Source organism: Lactuca saligna, chromosome 4, assembly GCF_052625555.1.
Source record: "Lactuca saligna cultivar CGN05327 chromosome 4, ASM5262555v1, whole genome shotgun sequence".
Taxonomy (NCBI): Eukaryota; Viridiplantae; Streptophyta; class Magnoliopsida; order Asterales; family Asteraceae; genus Lactuca; species Lactuca saligna.
Window position 1 is genome coordinate 267,312,841 of NC_136420.1, and position 6,000 is coordinate 267,318,840.

The following is a 6,000-nucleotide window of genomic DNA, read 5'->3' on the forward strand; positions in this document are numbered from 1 at the left end:
ATGTAGTTTAGTACCCAGCTCCTCATGGAATTTCTTCCAGAACCTGGAAGTGAAGCGTACATCACGGTCCGAAACAATCGAGATCGGCACTCCATGCCGAGATACCACCTCCCTCACATATAACTCCGCCAACTTCTCCGCTGATGAACTCTCGCTGATAGCAAGAAAGTGTGCACTCTTCGTCAATCTATCCATAATCACCCAAATTGCATCGACTCCTCTGGCAGTTCTCGGCAATTTGGTGATGAAATCCATAGTAATCTGTTCCCACTTCCACTCAGGAATCTCCAAAGGCTGCAACTTACCATGCGGTCTCTGGTGCTCGGCCTTAACTCTACGGCAGGTCAAACACCTCTCAACGAACCAGGCGACGTCTCTCTTCATACAGGGCCACCAGTATTCCCTCCTCAAGTCCAAATACATCTTTGTAGCACCGGGATGGATCGAGAATTTCGATCTGTGAGCCTCCTCCATCAAAGTAACACGCGTACCGCCCACGAACGGTACCTAAATCCGAACCTGAAACGTCAGAAGTCCTCGTCCATCCTTAACGAACTCTGAAATTAACCCAACGAACCGTTCTTTCCTCTGCATCTCGGATCTCACAGCCTCGGCCTGTGCCCCACGAATAGCATCCAATACCGGAGTCATCACCGTCAGTCTCAGACATACATCTCACAATGGAGTGCTCTCCGCCCTGCGGCTCAATGCATCAGCTACCACATTAGCCTTGCCCGGGTGGTATAGGATTTCGCAGTCATAATCCTTGACCACATCCAACCATCTCCTCTGACGCATATTTAGGTTGGGTTGATCCATCAAATACTTCAAACTCTTATGGTCCGTGTATATCGTACATCGAACCCCATATAGATAGTGACGCCAAATCTTGAGAGCGAACACTACTGCCCCCAACTCTAAGTCATGCGTGGGATATCTCGCCTCGTGAGGCTTTAGCTGCCTCGATGCATAAGCTATCACATGACCCTCTGCATCAACACTGCACCCAATCCTGAAATCGATGCGTCGCAATATACGACAAAATCTTCCATCCCTTCCGGGAGAGCTAATATCGGGGCTTCGCACAATCTCTGGCGAAGTGTCTCGAAAGAAGTCTGTTGCTCGGGTCCCCATGAGAATGCAACACCCTTCCGGGTCAATCTGGTGAGCGGTACTGTGATCTTGGAGAAGTCTCTAATAAACCTCCGATAGTACCCCGCCAACCCAAGGAAACTCCTGATCTCGGAAGGTGACTTCGGTACCTCCCAACTCATCACTGCCGCGACCTTGGCCGGATCGACCAATATCCCTGCCTGATTAACAACATGTCCAAGAAATTGGACCTCCCGCAACCAGAAGTCACATTTGGAGAATTTTGCATATAGCTTCTCCGACCTCAGTACCCCAAGGACCTCCCTCAAATATCCTTCATGCTGCTCTCTAGATCGCGAATACACCAGGATGTCGTCGATAAATACAATCACAGACCGATCCAGCATCGGCCTGCATACCTTGTTCATGAGGTCCATGAACACTGCCAGGGCTTTGGTGAGCCCGAAAGGCATCACCACGAACTCATAATGCCCATATCGCGTCCTAAATGCTGTCTTCTGGACGTCCTCATCCCGCACTCTTACCTGATGGTACCCTGATCTCAGATCGATCTTGGAAAACCAAGATGCCCCTTGCAACTGATCGAATAAATCATCGATCCTCGGTAACGGATATCGGTTCTTGACCGTCACCTTGTTCAACTCCCGGTAGTCAATGCACATCCGGTGTGAACCATCCTTCTTCTTGACGAACAGAATCGGTGCTCCCCACGGCGAGCTGCTCAGCCGAATAAATCCCTTCCCCAGCAACTCCTGGAGTTGCGAGGACAACTCTTGCATCTCTGGAGGTGCGAGACGATAAGGCACCTTCGTGATAGGCGCAACCCCCGGAATCAGATCGATACCAAACTCTACTTGCCTCGTAGGAGGTACTCCCGGCAACTCCTCGGGAAAAACATTTGGAAACTCGCGCACCATTGGAACCTCCTCCACTGACCTCGGTCTCCCGGAAACCTCCCGCGTATCCATCACATACGCCACAAAACCCTTACATCCCTGCTGTAGACATTGCCTCGCCCTAGCGGCCGAACAAAAAGCTGATCCTGAACGGGTACCCTCGCCGTACACCATAAGAACTCCCCCACTAGGGTCTCGTATAGTCACCAGCTGGCACTCACAGTCGATGACAGCGCTGAATCGGCTCAACCAGTCCATGCCCACGATGACACAGACATCACCCATTGCAATAGGAACTAGGTCAATCGGAAACTCAACCCCGAAAATCTCTAGTACGCATCCCCGAAGAACCTCCATGGCACAAACCACCCTCTCGGCCGCTATAGAAATGCTCAGAGGCCGACTTAACGGCTCACGACTAATACTGATATGATGACTAAAAGCTAAAGATACAAAGGACCTACTCGCACCCGAATCAAATAACACTAGAGCAGGCATTGAGTTCACAAGAAAAGTACCTACACATATATTAACATAAGCATAACATCTCGACTTTAAATAAATACGTGAATTACAGCATACCTGCCACAACATCGGGCGCATCGCGGACCTCTTCCGCAGTCAGCTGAAAGGCTCTCCCGCGAGCCCTCGGGGCCTCGACCTTCGCCGATCGAGTCTCAGTAGTCCTGGTAGTAGGTGTAGATCCCAGACGAAGCTGCGGGCACTCGGCCTTCCGATGGCCTGTCTGGTTGCAATGAAAACAAACCATAAACCCCTTAGGACAATCCCTGGCAATGTGTCCTTCCTTGCCACACTTGTAGCAACCACTAGCTCGGCACGCCCCCTCATGAATTTTGCCGCACTTCCCGCAAGTACAGCCCTTCTGACCTCCCATCCTCGAATCAGCGGACTTGATTCGCTTGGCTGCCGGCTGAGACTGAGCCGGCCGCCGGTCCACCTGCCGAGACTCGGCCTCCTCCCTGGCCTGGGTCTCCAACTCGATCTCGCGCTTCCTGGCATTCGCCTGAAGCTCAGTGAAAGTACGATAGGTGGAGTTTGACACAAACTCCCGGATATCCCTCCTCAAAACGCCTAAATACCGGCTCATCCGTGACTGCTCTGTAGACACCAGCTCGGGGCAGAACATCGCCCTCTCGTGAAACTTCCGTGTGACCACCGCAACGGAATCAGTACCCTACTTAAGAGTCAAGAACTCCTGAATCAATCATTCCCTCTCCACTGGGGGAACGTACTCATCCCTGAACATGTCAGTAAACCTCTCCCATGTCACCGCTGTAATCTCCGCCAAAGTGAAGTTCACCGTCACGAACTTCCACAAATCCTTCGCTCCCAGACGGAGCTGGTTCAAAGCGAACCGTACCCTCAGGTGCTCCGGGCATGAGCAAGTGTAGAAGAACCCTTCAATGTCGGCGATCCACCTCATCGTAGCAATCGGATCCTGCGTCCCATCGAACTCAGGGGGTTTCGTGTTGCTGAATTCCCGGAATAGCAACGAATCGCCCCCTTGCGGCCTGGCAGCGGCTACGGCTGCGGTAGCGGCAGCGGCTGCAGTCTCAGTCAGTGCGGCGTACCGCTCTTCGAACGTCTCCATCAGAGTGGTCTTAATAGACCCAAACATCTCCGGGATCTCAGCCCGGATCGCTGCAGCTACCTCCTCCTGTATCATCTGACGAATATCCTCGTCGCTCACACCGCTCGAACTCGCCCCGTGGCGTGTGGTAACCATGATGTCTCTGAAATACAACATAAAATTATCAGAGACTCCATCAAGTACAATTTGCACTTGATACGCAACCCTACTCAGCCTCCGATATCCAGGGATTCTTACTTGGGTCTCCCACCGACCCGGTGTCTTCGGTAGTACGGGCCCAATACTACCGACCACACCGTATCAGTATTCGTCCCAAATCTTCCTCTCCGAACCCCGAAAAGTGAGTACTCTACTTTGATATGCACTATCTACCTGTACGCTACCAAATATCTCATATCGGCAAACTCCCTAGACTAAGGCATCACAAATCAGGCCACTCTAGTCCTATCATGAATACCTAGTCCTCTAGCATGCATAACAATTCATAATTCATTGCATAACATAACATTGTAAGGTATTCTGGGGATCTTTACCGTTCGGGCGCTGGCTGATTGTACACACTGCTTCTTTCTTGTTTACCACTTTACCATTTATAAAAGTTTATGCCTTTATTATTTTTAAAAGATTTTCCTCAAATCCTCGGTTTGAGTTCAGTTACACCCGAAGGTACACCCGAATCCCTCAAACCAAGGCTCTGATACCAATTGTAACAACGCAAATTTTCAAACAAATTTTTCATTTAAAATAAAGTGAATTATTTCAACCAAATATAATTATTCCAAGTTTCATATCAAAATATAATCATAAAATCCCCAAGATCTCAAAACATCAACAGTGTGTACGCGTCATGCCGGCGCCTTCCCACAGTCCTCGCTAGTACCTGAAACACATACATGACAACTGTAAGCATAAATACTTAGTGAGTTCCCCAGTATACTACTTACGCATATACGCCTTTCCAGGCCTTGAGATAATCGCCTTCCGGCCCATAACATATTGCCTTCCGGCCCATAAACATACACAACAATTAATACATTAATCTTAACACATATAGCACATATATCATATATCATATCCGACTTTTCAGTCACATAACATATTGCCTTCTGGCCCGTATAAACATACATAGCACGCATAGCAAATACCTTACCATTTATAGCACGTATAACACATATCATTTCCGACCTTCCGGTCACACAGTCAAACCCTTCCGGGTACAGTATAGTGAGAAGACTCACCTCGCGGGTAATGAAAGTTAGCGACTCCTGAAATCACTCGCACTCAATCCGCCGAGCTACAGACTCCCTATAATATCATATATCCCTTATTAATACTTTTATCTTTCAAGACAACTGACCCTAAGAAATTACATGTAGGTCAACTCTGGTCAACGGTCAACGGTCAACGGTCAACTTGATCGGACTCGACGAGTACAAGGGCGACTCGGCGAGTCTAGATGTCCTCCCCAACTTTCCCTGATGTTCCCTTTCTACTCGTCGAGTATCCCTCTTGGCTCGACGAGATCCTCGTGGAAGAATCGCGAGGCCACCCCGACTCCACTCGCCGAGTCTGAAGAACAGCTCGACGAGTTCCAGTCAATCTCCAAGCTACTTGCCGAGTCTGTTCATCGGACTCGGCGAGTCCATGCCATGCAGTCGATCAAACTGCTTCCTGAGATAAGTATTGTCCCGAAATACACAAGCATGGGACCTTCTGGACCTCTAAAGGTCCTAATACAGGGTTATAGTCGTTTGGCTAACAAGGTAATAATCCATCTAATCACCAAATGGGTTCCATAAACCCTAAATCCATGCACACACCAACATAACAGAAAAGATCCGAAATATTACCTGAATAATGCACTCTCTGTGTCCCCAAACCTCAGAACTCGAATCCCTTGTTGTTCCTTTAGCCAAAACTCTTCTCCTCCTTGCACAACAATTTCTTCAAGGTCCTAATATCCTTCAATCTTGCTCTAGATGCCCACAGCCGTTTAGGGTTCTTCTCAGTCGACTAAAGACGGACAATGACGGTCTATAAGTGCATTATATACGTTCCAAAACCGAACGGCTAGGGTTTTCCGCTAAACAGCGCAGACTCGCCGAGTCCATAATGGACTCGTCGAGTCCAGTCGCGAACCCGCGACCCAGTCTGTGGTCCTACTCGGCGAGTCTGGCTCCAACTCGCCGAGTCCCCTCCTAAAACACCCCCAAAAACAATATTATAAAATACCTGAAATTCCGGGCTGTTACATTTACCTTATTGTTTTTTTGAAGATCTTGAAGCCTTGAGAACTTTAGCACCTCAAGTGTTGTGCCATTAATGAATTACAAACACCAATAGCAATCGGAGGAAGCAAGAGAGAGAGGAGAGAGGATA